Source organism: Lactuca sativa, chromosome 4, assembly GCF_002870075.4.
Source record: "Lactuca sativa cultivar Salinas chromosome 4, Lsat_Salinas_v11, whole genome shotgun sequence".
Classification (NCBI taxonomy): domain Eukaryota; kingdom Viridiplantae; phylum Streptophyta; class Magnoliopsida; order Asterales; family Asteraceae; genus Lactuca; species Lactuca sativa.
The window spans coordinates 10,573,308-10,590,663 of NC_056626.2; positions in this window are offsets into that span (position 1 = coordinate 10,573,308).

The following is a 17,356-nucleotide window of genomic DNA, read 5'->3' on the forward strand; positions in this document are numbered from 1 at the left end:
GGCATTGCTATGAATCAGTAAGTCACCTTTCTTGGAATGATGCATTTTGAACCTCTTCCACACATTGTCCATGTTGGTACTTTGACTAAGTCCTATTAGTCTTTTACTCCTGTCTCTCAATATCCTTAACCCAAAAATATAGGCAGCTTCCCCAAGGTCCTTCATAGCAAAACACTTCCTAAGCCAGGACTTAACCTTCTCCAAGGTTGGGATGTCATTTCCTATGAGTAGTATGTCATCCACATACAACACCAGAAAGCTAACTATACTCCCACTAGCTCTGATATATACACAAGACTCGTCCTCGCTTCTCGAAAAGCCAAAATCTTTGACTTTGTCATCGAAACAAAGATTCCATCTGCAAGATGCTTGTTTCAACCCATAAATGGATTTCTCAAGCTTACACACTCTATTTGGGTACTTTGTATCAACAAAATCCTCTGTCTGATTCATGTAAACATCCTCAGCCAACTTTCCATTAAGAAAGGTGTTTTTTACATCCATTTTCCATATCTCATAATCATGAAATGCAACTATTGCTAGCATAACTCTAATAGACTTAATTTTCGCTACTGGCGAGAAGGTCTCATCATAGTTAACTTCTGGAGTTTGAGTAAAGCCCTTCGCAAACAGTCGCGCCTTATAAGTGTGTACCTTTCCATCCATGTCGGTCTTCTTCTTGAAGATCCATTTGCACCCGACTGTCTTACGACTCGGTACATTGTCAACCAAGTTCCAAACATGATTGTCATACATGGACTGAATCTTGCTGTCTATCTCCTTTTTCCATTTAGCAGACTCGGGGCCCGCTATGGCTTCCTTGTAGTTGTTATGTTCATCCAAATTTACGAGTGTGCTATCACTGATAAATGTATCACATTCTGCAGTAATATGGAAACCATAAAACTCATGTGGAACACTAACTCTACCGGAAGGCCTCAGAGGTATAGACTTTTCGATTGGTTCAACATGAGTTTCCTCCTCAGGTTGGTCGCTAGTGTTTGAGGTTCCTTCACCACTTGACTCTTGAGTCTCTTCAAGGTCAATTTGCCTTCCACTGTCTCCTTGGTCTATGATCTTTCTATCGTGAAAGACTCCTCTCCTCGCAACGAAGACAACATTGTCACTCAGCCTGTAGAAGAGATAACCAAAGGGTTTTTGTGGCTAGCCGATGAAAATATACCGCTCACTCAGAGTTTTGAGCTTTTCATGAGTTTCACGCCTCATGATAGCCTCGTAAACCTAAACCTTGATGTGGTCTAATATGGGAGCCTTCCCGGTCCACATCTCATGAGGTGTTTTGGTAACCTTCTTTGTTGGAACTAGATTAAGGATATGGGCGGCAGTCTCCAAGGCATACCCCCAGAATGAGATAGGTAATGAAGCTCAACTCATCATGGAAAGAACCATGTCCAACGAGGTTCAGTTGCGCCTCTCAGCCACAACATTAAGCTGTAGTGTCCTAGGTGGTGTCAACTGTGAAACAATTCCATACTCCTTAAGATAGTCTAGGAACTCGATACTAAGATACTCACCACCTCGATCAGATCGGAGCATCTTTATCTTCCTGACCAGCTGATTCTCCACTTCTTGATTAAACTCTTTGAATCTTTCAAAAGTTTCTGACTTATGCTTGATTAAGTAGACATAGCCATATCTATTGTAATCATCAGTACAAGTCACATAGAAGTGGTTAACATCCCTTGTGGCAGTTATGAAAGGCCCACACACATCGGTGTGTATGAGATCCAACAAACCTTCACCCCTTTCTCAAGTACCAGTGAAGGGTGATTTAGTTATCTTTCCAAGTAAGCAAGTTTTGCAAGTGTCATCCGACCTTAAGTCAAATGACTCCAAAACTCTAGCCTTTTGGAGCTGGCCTATGCGCTTCTTGCTGACATGTCCAAGATGATTATGCCACGAGCATGCTTTATCAAAATCATTGGAAGAATCAATATACAACACATCATTTCCTAAGTTGTCTACAACATTCACAGTTTCATATACACCATTACTAGGTAATGCTTTAAAATAAAAAACACCATTATAATAAGCATTTATAGCACCAATTTCATTATCAAATGAAAAACTATAACCTTGTTTGTACAAACCATGAAAGGAAATAATATTTCTCGCCATATCAGACAAGTAGCGACAATTATTCAAATCTATTTCTTACCCACTACTAAGCAATAAAGAGTAAACTCCAATCTTGGTGACAGGTGAAACCTTCCTATTCCCCATGATCAAGTTTATCTTCCAGTGCTCCACATCCTTACTTCTTTTTAGGCCCTGCACATCAAAACAAATGTGAAATCCAGAACCTATTTCAAGAACCCAAGATTTAGAATGTGATGAGTTTTTAGGTAGAATAATATAAATACCTGCATGGGTGGGTTTAACATTCCCATATTTAATATCCTGTAAGTATTTGGGGTAGCTTCACTTCCAGTGCCCTTTTTCGTGATAGTAGAAACACTCTACTTCTTTAGGAATGGAAATGGGAGCAGCAGAACCATCCTTGGTCCCACTTGAAGAGGATCCATCAAGAGACTTTCCTTTGTGGCTCTTTGAGGGATCCTTCCTCTTCTTCCCTTTCCCTTGTCCAATTTCCAGAACAGGGGCGGTGGTACGAGTAGTAACAACTGATTTACCTTTGAGACCACTTTCGGCAGTCCTCAAAAGCCCTTGAAGTTTGCTAAGTGTGACCTCCTCCTTGGTCATATGATAGGTCATTCGGAACTGATCATAACATGGAGGTAAGGAGTGTAGAATGATATCTATAGCCAGCTCCTCAGGGAAGTTCACATTCAACTTTCGCAATCGGTTCACAAACCTTTGCATTTCCTGTAAGTGGCCCGTGATGGGTTCACCATCCTTTATCCTGGTTGTTATCATGGAAGAGAGATGATTTCATACCTCTCTTGACGAGCACTCTGATGGTATCTTTCCATCAGGTCCTAGTGCATCTTAAAAGGGTAGAAGTCCTCATAGGACTTTCGGAGTGCAGCTGACATAGTGTCAAGCATGATACAAGGTACCTTGGTGGCATCCTCCTCATGTGCCCTAAACTCAACAGTCTCCTTAGGAGTAGTAAAAGACTCATTGATTTCCTTAAGCTCCTTATCTAGGATATATTCCTTGTCGGCATAGCGAGCGACCTTCCTTATGTTCCTAATCTAATCATTGAGGTTGGAACCATCAAAGGTGACTCTCCCACAAAGGTTCATGAGAGGGAAGGAGTCAATAGCGTTTGAGCTAGAAACAGTGATGGAAGATATCTGAAAAGAAAGAGAGACAAAGTTTAGATTAGATAAAGAGTCCCTAATATAACACCCAAAATGAAATATTAAGGCTAGGACCCAACACAATATTTTACAAATTGGAAGAGGGATGTCGTAATCCAACTTGTAAAGTATTTGAAGGTAGGTAAAGGACGATTTACTAATTTCCACCATGAAAAACGAAATTTTTATTAAGTTTTAATTGGATTGAAACTCCTAGATCCTTTGAGATTCATTGAACAATTCAATGGCATGTTTAAATCTCGATTATGCCCTTCAGGTTTGAGACTGGGATACCGAGGATCACAAACAAGGTGTGAATAACCATGCATAATGTGCTTGGTACTCTCGACTTTATCACCCAATCAATGTGCTGGTTAACTACACGCGCTCATTGATCTTATGATAAACATCGAGCCACCCTTTGCCACCCTTACTAGTCTAATTTAATGTGCCGGTTAACCACACAGGCTCCATTAACGACTTGGTAAGGCGCAAAGTGCAATTTTCATTGACTAGCATGAATTTCACATTTTCCTAAAGTAACTAAGATTGGGAATTTAATAAAACATTTAGTTACTTTATTATCATTATATTTAATGAGAATTATAGTCCTATCCTACCCGTTCGGCTGACTTGATCTTATACATATATATATATATATATATATATATATATATATATATATATATATATATATATATATATATATATATATATACATGAGTTTTAATGACTTTTAAGGAAAAGACTTTTGGAATTCCATAATTTGAGGACAAGTTATGGAATCCATTAAAAGGAATTTAGATAAATAATTAAACTAACAAGAAATGTCAAATAATATCTATGATCTAGCAAAACTCATAAGCAAGGATAATTCACATAAAATTTTTTCAAGAATCATATAAACAAATATAAAACTTTAAACTATGACAATTATCTTTGAAATTGGATTAGCATGATCATTACCACATCAAAAACAGATTTATAAGTTCAAAAACAATTTAGGGTAATGATCCTAGTCCAATTCCAACTTTAAAACTCGAAAATCTGCATTCTGGAGCACCAAATCGTCGAGTGCATGAACAGACTCAGCGAGTTGGTCAGTTTTTAAGGGTGACTCGGTGAGTCTGTCAATGGACTTGGCGAGTCCACTGTCCAGAAAGCAGAAAATCAATTTTTTTCAAGCTTTGAAAACAAGTAGCATCAAGTATAATTCAAAACAAGCCTAGGCCCTGATACCACTGATGGGTTTTGAGCATTCTAACACTCCTATGGTGTACATGCAACCCTAGATACCTTGGATCTATGTTTTCTCTATTATACATGCAAACTTTCAATTTTTCAAAGGCATCATTCTACTAGCATATTATGGAGTATATATAATACAAAAATCTAGCTAAAAGACATACCTTTTTTTGTAGCTTGAATACTTGGAGCTTTAAGAGCGTAGCACAAATAATGTGAATGCCTCAAATGGAACCACAAATCACCACCATCAATTGAAGGACTTAAGAGAATGTTTCTTGCACACAAAATTGGATAAGATCTTTCAAAGACCCACTAGTGCCGATTTCATGAGCTAGGGCTTTCTTATACAGTGTGTCATGATTATGGTTACACCATGGAAACCCTGATATGCATGACTTTCCACATTCCTTAGGCTCCATGGGTTTTACCCTCCATGGAGTATCCATGGGTCACCATATGGGTTTATGTCACACCGCCAAACCTAAATGGCGGAAGCGTTCGGGGACGGAGGACGTCATGCTCAATATCATAACCATAGTGAAGAAAGTAAACACAACCATCATAAATATAATTTAAAAGGTTACACCGTGGCAAAAATACATGTTTCCAAATAAATTACATATTATGTCAAAATAGTTCAAAAGAAATTTGCGCCTTAGCGTCTTGCCTTCAAAAATATTGTGGTTACCTATATTAATGAATACCTGAGAATACAAGTTGTTTTTGAAAGAGTATCATCATTAAAGCTAGTAAGTTCATAAGCAATTTATGAATGAAAAATGGATGTTGTTCCTTAAAGTTTGTTTCCAGAAAATCCAATATTTTCTAAAAGGTTTGTTGAAGTATTAACTGGACCAAGACTTAGTATAAGTAAATAGTCCTACTTATGTGTGCTTTTATATTTAAATAAAACTCGTTTTTGTGAAATCATTAAATTCCCGTGAACTGCGTGTTTTGTTAACTCCCCATGTGAGTTGTTATAACCATGCTAAGACTAGAAGACCTCGTACTCGACGTTCTTCAAGAGTCAGAATATTATGACACTTATCACCCAAGACCTACCGATCTAGTTGTTGTAAGCAGCTTAGGTGCGGGTTTGTCAGACCCAATATAGATCTATACACAACTATCACACTCTCCCTACAAGAGATTCTAGCTATAACTACAGGACTTTTTTGTTGTACTTAAGAGTACCCTGAAGGTGGATGTCTCAAAAATTTATTCGTTAACATGTTCACGTAGTTTGTAATGAAATACCCATTTTGTAAATCGATTGTGTTACTGTTTCTTTGTTAAACGAAGTGTCCAAACTATACCTATTATAGTTTATCAAGAGTGTTTTATGTTTTAATTGAAACCTTGTTACGCATGGCTTTGTATTTCAATAAAATGACATTAAAAATACTAAGTATAAAATCTTACACACCTTGCTCAGCATGCAACAAGGTGTGAATAACTCTTAAACTTGTTATGACAGTTTTGCCCTTAACTGTCACTGTTTTAGAATATTTATAGAAAAATCATCGTAAGACAAAAACTGAATCCGTAAACTCGTAAAGTTCGGAAAAACACTCTACTATGTTCATAAAATTTCCTATAATTTTTGGGGGTCTCAAACCAGTGTGAAAATGTTCATCTTCACAACCTGTCAGATTTTGTTGCTGCTGTGATAGGCAGTTTTGTAAAAATCACCATAAATTGTAGAAAATCGTATGGAGATGTGCAAGTAGTCATTTTAAAGGTATAAACCTGAACTATTTTCATATTAAACACTTTTGAAATATATTAAGTTTAAGTTGGGTAAAACAGTTCGTGAACAGGTCACAACTTTTCTGTTGTAAGCTGTCAAGTTAAGTTTCAAATATGTTTTGGTGTTTTAACTTGTATCCCCCCCGTGAAAACTAAAGAAAACTGGAAAATGTAGGCGTATGAACTCACCTTGAGTGATTTCTTGAAGAGTGGAACGTCAAAGACAAGGAGTATCAAGTCAAGAACACTTGATGAACACGTGAAAGCTTGGATGATCCTAAGAACGATTCTTTGGTGTTAAAATGTGTGTAGATGATCCAAGAGTGTTATGAAAACATGGAATGACACTTGAGTCTAGATGAAATACTTACCAAAAATTGAAGTAATAGCTCAAGAACACTTGCAAAAAGTGGCTGGAAGTAGAGAGAAACTAAGCTTCCTTGTGGGCTAAGAAAAGTGTAAAGGTGTGGAAATGATCAAAGTAAATCAAGAGATCTTCCAAGGACTTCTTTATATAGATGTGGTTGGAGCAACTTGAAAGGTTGAACGGATGTTTGCCTTGGTTTGTGTGATGTGGATAGGGTTGGACTAATGATGAAGTGACACATGGAAGGCAAGTGGGCATACTTGACCCACTTGTGGGGTATAATATCCTTAGATATTTTTATTAATGAAATAATGATTTCAAATTAATAAATCCTTGGGAAATTAATAGAATATGAGTTTTGGGGGCTTAAAATGGTAAAAATATGAATTTGGTGAAAAAATCCCATCAAAAACGTCAAAAACGGGCTTATGAGGCGAAAGTAGTCGAAAACCAGAAGAAGGAAGTGAAACTGCAAGGGGTTTTGTCCTTAGGGGGTGAGAACCGAGAGAAGGGAGAAGGGACCGAAGGGAGGGTTCGCTTCTGGTGCAAGAGGTTCGGTCCGAGGAGAGCATTTTGCTTTTGACAAGTTCGCCTCTGACATCTTCGGTTCCTAACGGTTCCTAAGAGGCTTCGGCTCTAAGAGGGTTCGGTTTCTAAGAAGGGCTTTGGCCCTATTTAGCTAATTTTGAATTTAACTTCCCGTTTCAATCAGTTTTGGCCAAGTTAAGGGTCGGGATGACCCGGTTGAATATAAAAGTTGAGAGAGATTTTGAGAGATTTAATTTTAGCCATTATTATTGTATCACCTCACAATGCAAGGTTCGTGAACCTCCTTATGCTTCATTTATGATTGTTTTAAGTCCTTGAAAGGGTCCTTAATCGTGTTTTGATGCGTTTATCTCCCTTTTTAAGGTTTTACATTGCTAAACATATAAATTCTCTGAGACACTTGGATTCTTGACATACAAATGCACATTTTTATACATAAAATAACTTTTATCATAGAAGTACAAGTTAAGTTTGACCAGTTTAACTTTGACTTTGACTTGTTGACTTTGACTTGAATTTGACGGTTGTCACATTATTCCCTCGTTAGAAGGAATTTCGTCCCGAAATTTTCATTTTGAGTGGGGCTTCAAGGGTTGGGGAATAGATGTGGGTACTTTTGCTTCATTTGGTCCTCTCGTTCCCAAGTAAATTCGGGTCCTCGCTTGGCGTTCCAGCGGACCTTTACGATGGGAATGCAGCTTTGTTTCGTCGATTTGACCTCTTAATCCAAGATTTCAACAGGTTCCTCTATGAGGTGGAGGTTCTTATTGATCTCAGTTTCTTCCAAAGGAATGACAAGGGTCTTATCAGACAAACATTTCTTTAAGTTCGACACATGGAAGGTAGGATGAACGTGATTGAGTTCCTGGGGTAATCGTAGCTAGTATGCCACCGGGCCAATCCCGACGAGGATTTCGAATGGTCCGATATACCTTGGATTTAATTTCCCACGTTTTCCAAAACGTATTAATCCCTTCCCAGGTGATACTTTTAGTAGAACTCGATCCCCAACTTGGAACTCCAAGGGCTCCCATCTCTTATCTGCGTAACTCTTTTGTCGGTCTTGCGAAGCCTTCATCCGTTCACGAATTTGGACGATCTTTTCTATTGCTTCTCTTATGGTCTTCAGTCCAGTGAGTGTGTTGTTAGGAACTTGCCCTATTGCTAGTTGCGTATTGCCCACCTCAGCCCAGCACAGGGGTGATCCGATCTTACGGCTATAGAGGGCTTCGAACGGAGCAACTTTGATGCTAGTGTGATAACTATTATTGTATGAGAATTCCATAAGGGGTAAATGAGCATCCCATGCTTGACCAAAGTCTATCACACAAGATCTTAGCATGCCCTCTAACGTCTGAATGTTCCTTTCGCTCTGCCCGTCGGTCTGTGGATGGTAAAATGTACTCATGTCCAACCTAGTTCCCATAGCTTTCAGCAGTGACTGACAAAATCATGACGTGAACCATCTCTATCGTAGATAATGGATATTGGTACTCCGTTAAGTCGCACAACTTCTTTAATGTAGAGCCTTATCAGTTTCTCCATTTTTCTATCTCTTTTATCGGTAGGAAGTGTGCGGATTTGGTTAATATGTCGACGATTACCCAAATGGTGTCAAGCCCACCCATTGTCTTGGGTAACTTGGTAATGAAATCCATTGTAATCCGCTCCTGCTTCCACTCAGGTATCTCTGGATGATGAAGTAGTCCCGAGGGCTTCTGATACTCTACCTTAACATTGGAGCAAGTCAGGCACTTGCCCACAAAGGTAGTTATTTCGGCTTTCATGTTCGGCCACCAATACAAGTTCTTGAGGTCTAAATACATCTTATCTGAGCCAGGATGCAACGAGTAACGAGTTTTATGAGCTTCGTTCATGACAGCATCTCTGAATCCACCAATTTTTTGTGTCCAGATCCGGTTCATGAGACAACAAACTCCGTCATCCCTGACTTCAAAATTTTTGTCCATTCCTCTCAATGCTTCTCCTGCCACGTTCTCAGGTTTTAATGCTTCTTCCTGTGCCTCTCTAATTTGCACAGAAAAGGTGTGAATGAATGGTCATGGTTAGCGCTTTTACTCGGCGGCCCGGGTATTCCTTTCTGCCCAAAGCGTCTGCAACCACGTTGGCTTTTTCTGGGTGATAACGAATCTCGCATTCGTAATCGTTTAGTAATTCCACCAATCGCCTTTGCCTCATGTTGAGTTCTTTTTTATTAAGGATATGCTGAAGGCTTTTGTGATCGGTGAAGATAGTGCACTTGGTGCCGTAGAGGTAATGTCTCCAAATTTTTAGGGCGAAAACTACTGCTCCTAGTTTGAGATCGTGTGTCATATAGTTTATCTCGTGCGTCTTCAACTGCCTTAAGGCGTAGGCAATGACCTTTCCTCGTTGCATCAACACACATCCTAGACCTTGGTTTGATGCATCGTAATAAACCACAAAGTCCTATGTTCCATCTGGTAGGGACAAGATCAGAGCACTACTCAAGGCTTGTTTCAGCGTTTCAAACGCAGCCTCTTGCCTATCCCCCCCAGACGAAAGTCACTCCTTTTTGATTCAAGGTGGTGAGTGGTTTTGCGATTTTGGAGAAGTTTTGGATGAATCTTCGATAGTAATCGGTGAGTCCTAAAAATTGACAGATTTCTATGGGTGTTCTTGGTGCTGCCCATGTTTCGATTGCCTTGATATTTGAAGGGTCCACATGTATTCCTTCTTTGCTGACTACATGTCCGAGGAAATCCACTTCACGAATCAAGAACTCGCACTTTGAGAATTTTGCATATAATTTCTCTACCCTAAGTGTCTCCAGGACTTGACATAAATGTTGGCTGTGTTCTTCCTCACTTCGGGAGTAGACTAGTATATCATCAATGAAAACAATCACAAACTTGTCTAAGTAAGGTCGACACACCCGGTTCATCAGGTCCATAAACACCGCGGGTGCATTTGTTAAGCCAAAAGGCATCACTACAAACTCGTAGTGACCATAGAGCGTTTTGAAGGCTGTCTTGGGAATATCATCCTCTTCTCGTAGTTGGTGGTACCCTGATCTAAGGTCAATCTTTGAGAAGAAACTTGCTCCTTGTAGCTGGTCGAAAAGGTCATCGATTTGAGGCAAAGGGTATCGGTTTTTAATGGTGAGTTTGTTTAATTTACGGTAGTCTATGCACATACGGAACGATCCATCCTTTTTCTTGACAAACAAGACCGGTGCTCCCCAATGTGAGAAGCTTGGTCTAATGAAACCTTTGCTTAGCAGTTCGTTCAATTGACTGGATAATTCCTGCATCTCGGCTGGGGCTAGATGGTATGACGATTTGGCTATGGGGGTAGCTCCAGGAATTAGGTCGATTCAGAATTCGACTTGTCTAGCAGGGGGCATTCCAGGAAGGTCTTATGGGAATACGTCGGGGAAATTACAGACCTCCGAAATGTCTTTTATGTTTTTCGCTTCTTGTTTCTCATCTACGACGTGGGCTAGGAAGGCGTGGTACTCCTTGCGGAGGTACTTTTGAGCCTTGACACAAGAGATGATCTGAAAGTTTGAGTTGGGTTTGTCGCCATAGACGATGAGGGTTTCGCCATTTGGTAGGTTAAGGCGAATGGCCTTTTCGTGACATAGGATTTCAGCATGGTGAAGGCATAACCAATCCATGCCAATAATGACATCAAAACGTTCTATGGTGACCGACATAAGGTCGATTTGGAACGAGTGATTGTTTAGGGTGAGGGTACACCTGGTGTAAATGTCGTTAGTGTTCTCTGTTTTTCCATTAGCCATTTCTATGGTGAATCTGTCTTTTAGTGTTTGTGGTTTTTGTTTAAGCAAGCGTTTAAATTGATGGCTCACGAAGCTTTTCTCCGCGCCACTATCGAAAAAATGCATGCTTATGTATTGTTGAGGAGAAACGTACCGGTGACCACAGTTGGGTCTGCAACTGCTTCCTCATGACCTATCGCCAGAACTCTGCCCACTTCACCAGGGTTGGGGTTTCTTGCCTTCGGGCAATTGCGCTTGAAGTGTCCTGACTCTTCACAACCATAGTAGGTTCGACTTGCCTCGATGTTGGCAGGTTGTGCATTTTATTGGACTGGAGTTTTACAAAATCGAGCGGTGTGCCCCTTTTTGTTACAGTTGGTGCAATGCATTTCACGGCATGCGCCATTGTGGTGAATGTTGCACTTGTTGCACTTGGGTAGGTTCCCGGCGTATTGCCTTATCAGAGTTGGGTTGGCAGTGGTTGTGGCGGCGTGCACAACAACCACCTGTTGCTTTTTGGCTGGTTCTTGAGCAGGTTGACCCTTCTTCTTGTTCCAGAACTTCCTCTTGTTGCTTCCCCCTTTCGCTTGCTCGGGGGTGGTTGTCACAGTGCCATGGCTGGCTTTATGGTCGATGAGTTGTTGTGCCAGTTCTTTGGCACTGTCGAAGGTAGTTGGCTGTGAGGCCAATACGTTTCCTTGAAGTTGGGGAGATAGTCCCCATATGTATCTTTCCACCTTTTTGCTTTCCGACGGAACCATCCCTGGACACAGTATGGCCATATTACTAAACCTTGAGGTATAAGATAGGATGTTAGAGACTGTCATTTTGAGACCCCAAAGTTCCTCTTCCAACTTTTGTATCTCACCCCTTGGGCAGTACTACTTCATCAACATGTTTTTCAGGTCTTCCCATGTTATCGAGTTAGCTACCGGCAGTGTCAATGTCTTAACGTGGCCATTCCGCCAGGTGAGTGCCCTTTCAGAAAATGTGCATGCTGCAAATTTGACCTTGTTTGCTTCAGGGCATGCACATATTTCAAAGACGGATTCAGTTTTCTCGAACCATTGCAGCAATGCTATGACACCTCCACTCCCATTGAAGGCTTTGGGTTTGGCATTAGTATAGTATTTGTAGGTACACTCTCTTGAGCATCCCTGACTGTCCCCATTGTTAGAATTTGTGGCACCATTACTCGCACCACTCGCATTGTTGGTGCTGATTTGGGACATTGTAGTTGCTACTGTGGCTGTTATGGCAGCTTGGAACATTACATGGTCGAACTGAGGGGGTGGTGGAGGTGGTGGTGGCGGTGGTGCAGCTCCTGCGATGCCGCCACGTCTAGGATTTCTACGAGGTGGCATTTTCTGCCATAACAAAAATGAAAAGACAATAAGTCTTTGATAGCGCTCAAAAGTCGAGAGTTAAACTATACATTATTAGTTCTTTATGTGCATCATGATTTCGACTTGTAAATATATTGTCTGAATCCATTCATACTATAGGTCTCTAGATAATAAAATATAGACTTTATGAATGTTGATAGATTTGATTCACATGAAATGTTTGTGATAGATTCCATACCGGGCCCATCTAATGATCGTTTGATGTACAATGTTTATATATAATTAAGAATAAATAAACTTTCAAATCTATTGGGTATGACCTGGGCCCACAACCAAACAAGGAACAAGATCCAAGGCGGAACCACCATTTCCAGGTCGACATGGTCTTAATTATACCTAACTTTGATTTATACATCAAACCATCATAAATTGGCCACCAGTAAATTTAATCTGAAAACAATCCTTTATATGAACTCGATGTAATGTTCCCAATAAAACAAATACCGTGTAAATTTCATTGATATAACTTAGTATACAATATTTGGGAAAATTTGACCCTATAAGGGTCTATGATACATCAATGTATGGAAAAATTTTGACCGCCTAACAGACCCCGGAAGTGCAAACACTTAAATCGCGGGATCGGACATAAAATACTACAAAATAATAGTAATATCTTTCCACAAAACTAGATTAAACTGAAGCGAGCAGTGCAAGCACTACTTGCGGCGGTTGAAGCTCTGAGGATCACCAAGTGAAGACACGAAGATCCTGGTTTCCTTCAATTCAGCTCTGGATTCTGCCGCTTGGCGCTCTGCTTCGGTCAGATGTTCTTCTAAGGTGACTTGGTGTTCTCGGAGTTCTTGCACTTCAGCTCGGGTCGCGGCCATTTCCCGTCAATGAAGCTTGGTGCGGTCTCGAGTTCGATCGTGGTCATCATCCAACCGGCGAATACGAACAGAGTTGAATTGGCTGGTGGCACCAATTTCCATGAGATGGTGGGTGTGTACCCTAGTTTGCTTGTCATGGCATGCGACACGGTGAACCATGATAGGAAGGCTCTGTCAGCTGACCCTCCTTGGCTAAGGTCATAAAAACTTCGTTCCATGCTATAGGGAACTCGTTGACCTTGCTCTTTGCTCCATCGATGTATAGTTTCGGCCCATTGGGGTGTCGGGTCTTAGAAGTGTTGCGGAGGGATAGAGGCAGGGTGTGGGTTGTAAACCTCGGGTTCTGATTCAGTTCCATCTAAGTCTTCTTCTTCTTCACCGTCAACAAATTCTTCCTCTTCCATGGGTTCTTCATCCTCCATGGGTTCCTCATCGGAATCTTCCTCTGGGTCTTCCACAATCTAACCGGCATTCCCATGGTTGGGAAGTAGGGATCACCCGGGAAGTGAAATCTTGCCGTCGCGCCTGTACGAGAATAGGGATAAGAAGGATATTGCAAGAAATTTTCGTATAAGAGATTAGTTATTGCAAATTTATGATGTGATTATTTGTGTTAAAATACTCCTATAGTATTTTTACGTTAGATTCTCAAGGTTGTTGGTAAGTTGAAGACTTGTTGCTCATCATGATTCTTCTTCGGCATATGTTGGTCATACCTTGGCTAAATGTAGTTGATCAGGCTATATTTATCCAAGATATGACTTCATATCCCGAAGCTGGATCATGGTGCCCAACTTGCCTTGATACTTTTATGTTGTTGCCATTATGATACTGAATTAATGAGTGCGATTGTACGAATACTTTTATAAAAATACGAATTTTTATTTTTAAAGTATTTTTGAAAAGTTACGTCAGAGAATTTTTGTCCTGTTATATTTATAGTTTGTATATCTTACGTGGTTCGATATACTTAGTTCACTATAAACAAAGCTCTAATACCAATCTATCACACCCCCAAACTTGAACTGCGGAAACGTTCGGGGGCGGAGGAAGTCATGCTCAGTATCATAACCATAGTGAAGAAAGTGAACACAACCATCATAAATATAATTTAAAAGGTTACACCGTGGCAAAAATACATGTTTCCAAATAAATTACATATGATGTCAAAATAGTTCAAAAGAAATTTGTGCCTTAGCGTCTTGCCTTCAAAAATATTGTGCTTACCTATATTAATGAATACCTGAGAATACAAGTTGTTTTTGAAAGAGTATCACCATTAAAGCTAGTAAGTTCATAAACAATTTATGAATGAAAAATGGATATTGTTCCTTAAAGTTTGTTACAAGTTTGTTTCCAGAAAATCCAATATTTTCTAAAAGGTTTGTTGAAGTCTTAACTAGACCAAGACTTAGTATAAGTAAATAGTCCTACTTATGTGTGCTTTTATATTTAAATAAAACTCGTTTTTGTGAAATTATTAAATTCCCGTGAACTGCGTGTTTTGTTAACACCCCATGTGAGTTGTTATAACCATGCTAAGACTAGAAGACCTCTTACTCGACGTTCTTCAAGAGTCAGAATATTATGACACTTATCACCCCAGACCTACCGATCTAGCTGTTGTAAGCAACTTAGGTGCGGGTTTTTCAGACCCAATATAGATCTATACACAACTATCACACTCTCCCTACAAGAGATTCTAGCTATAACTACAGGACTTTTCTATTGTACTTAAGAGTACCCTGAAGGTGGATGTCTCACAAATTTATTCGTTAACATGTTCACGTAGTTTGTAATGAAATACCCATTTTGTAAATCGATTGTGTTACTGTTTCTTTGTTAAACGAAGTGTCCAAACTACACCTATTATAGTTTATCAAGAGTGTTTTATGTTTTAAATGAAACATTGTTACGCATGGCTTTGTATTTCAATAAAATGACATTAAAAATACTAAGTATAAAATCTTACACACCTTGCTCAGCATGCAACAAGGTGTGAATAACTCTTAAACTTGTTTTGACAGTTTTGCCCTTAACTGTCACTGTTTTAGAATATTTATAGAAAAATCATCGTAAGAAAAAAACTGAATCCGTAAACTCTTAGAGTTTGGAAAAACAGCCTACTATGTTCATAAAATTTCCTATAATTTTTGGTGGTCTCAAACCAGTGTGAAAATGTTCATCTTCACAACCTGTCCGATTTTGTTGCTGCAGTGATAGGCAGTTTTGTAAAAATCACCATAAATTGTAGAAAATCGTATGGAGATGTGCAAGTATTCATTTTAAAGGTATAAGCCTGAACTATTTTCATATTAAACACTTTTAAAATATATTAAGTTTAAGTTGGGTAAAACAGTTCGTGAACAGGTCACAACTTTTCTGTTGTAAGCTGTCAAGTTAAGTTTCAAATATGTTTTGGTGTTTTAACTTGTATTCCCCCCATGAAAACTAAAGAAAACTGGAAAATGTAGGGGTATGAACTCACCTTGAGTGATTTCTTGAAGAGTGGAAGGTCAAAGACGAGGAGTCTCAAGTCAAGAACACTTGATGAACACGTGAAAGCTTGGATGATCCTATGAACGATTCTTTGGTGTTAAAATGTGTGTAGATGATCCAAGAGTGTTATGAAAACATGGAATAAAACTTGAGTCTAGATGAAATACTTACCAAAAAGTGAAGTAATAGCTCAAGAACACTTCCAAAAATTGGGTGGAAGTAGAGAGAAACTAAGCTTCCCTATGGGGTAAGAAAAGTGTAAAGGTGTGGAAATGATCAAAGTAAATCAAGATATCTTCCAAGGACTTCTTTATATAGATGTGGCTGGAGCAACTTGCAAGGTTGAAGGGATGTTTTCCTTGGTTTGTGTAATGTGGATAGGGTTGGACTAATGAGGAAGTGACACATGGAAGGCAAGTGGGCACACTTGACCCACTTGTGGGGTATAATAACCTTAGATATTTTTATTAATGAAATAACGATTTTAAATTAATAAATCGTTGGGAAATTAATAGAATATGAGTTCTGGGGGTTTAAAATGGTAAAAATATGAATTTGGTGAAAAAATACCGTCAAAAACGGGCTTAGGAGGCGAAAGTAGTCGAAAACCGGAAGAAGGAAGCGAACATGCGAGGGGTTCGGTCCTTAGGGGGTGAGAACCGAGAGAAGGGAGAAGGGACTGAAGGGAGGTTCAGGGACGAAGGGAGGGTTCACTTCTAGTGCAAGAGATTCGGTCCGAGGAGAGTAGTTTGCTTCTGACAATTTCACCTCTAACATCTTCGGTTCCTAAGAGAAGGCTTCGGTTCCTAAGAGGCTTCGGCGCTAAGAGGTTCCCTCTAAGAGGGTTCGGTTCCTAAGAATGGTTTCGGACCTATTTAGCTAATTTTCGAGTTAACTTCCCATTTCAAGCGGATTTTGGCCAATTTAAGGGTCAGGATGACCCGGTTGACTATAAAAAGTTGAAAGAGATTTAAGAGAGATTTAATTTTAGCCATTATTATTGTATCACCGCGCATTGCAAGGTTCGTGAACCTCGTTATTCTTTGTTTATGATAGTTTTAAGTCCCCGAAAGGGTGCTTAGTTGTGTTTTGATGCGTTTAACTCACTTTTTAAGGTTTTACATTGCTGAACACATAAATTCTTTGAGACACTTGGATTCTTGACATACAAATGCACATTTTTATACATGCAATAACTTTTATCATAGAAGTACAAGTTAAGTTTGACCCGTTTGAATTTGACTTTGACTTGTTGACTTTGACTTTGACTTGAATTTGGCAGTTGTCACGGTTTAGCCAACATAAAGAACTATGGATCATAAGCGCACTTTATAAGAATGAATGATTTACACAATCAATCCCCATATATTTAATTAGTCTCTTTTCATTACAAAATTAATTCCAAATTAATTCTTGATCAATACTAATTAAATAATATGATTTCATATTAATATATTAGAACTTATAATATATTAATAAATCATAAATAACCTCTTCTCAAAAGTCCATCCTCACAAATTGTTCCGGTGAAATGCAATACAAATGGACCATACTACTCTCGGGTCATGTACATACTAAATATAGTTATGGACTTAGACACCTTATCCAACCGGTTCTTCACCGTTACCTTGTTCAACTTCCGGTAGTGTATACACATC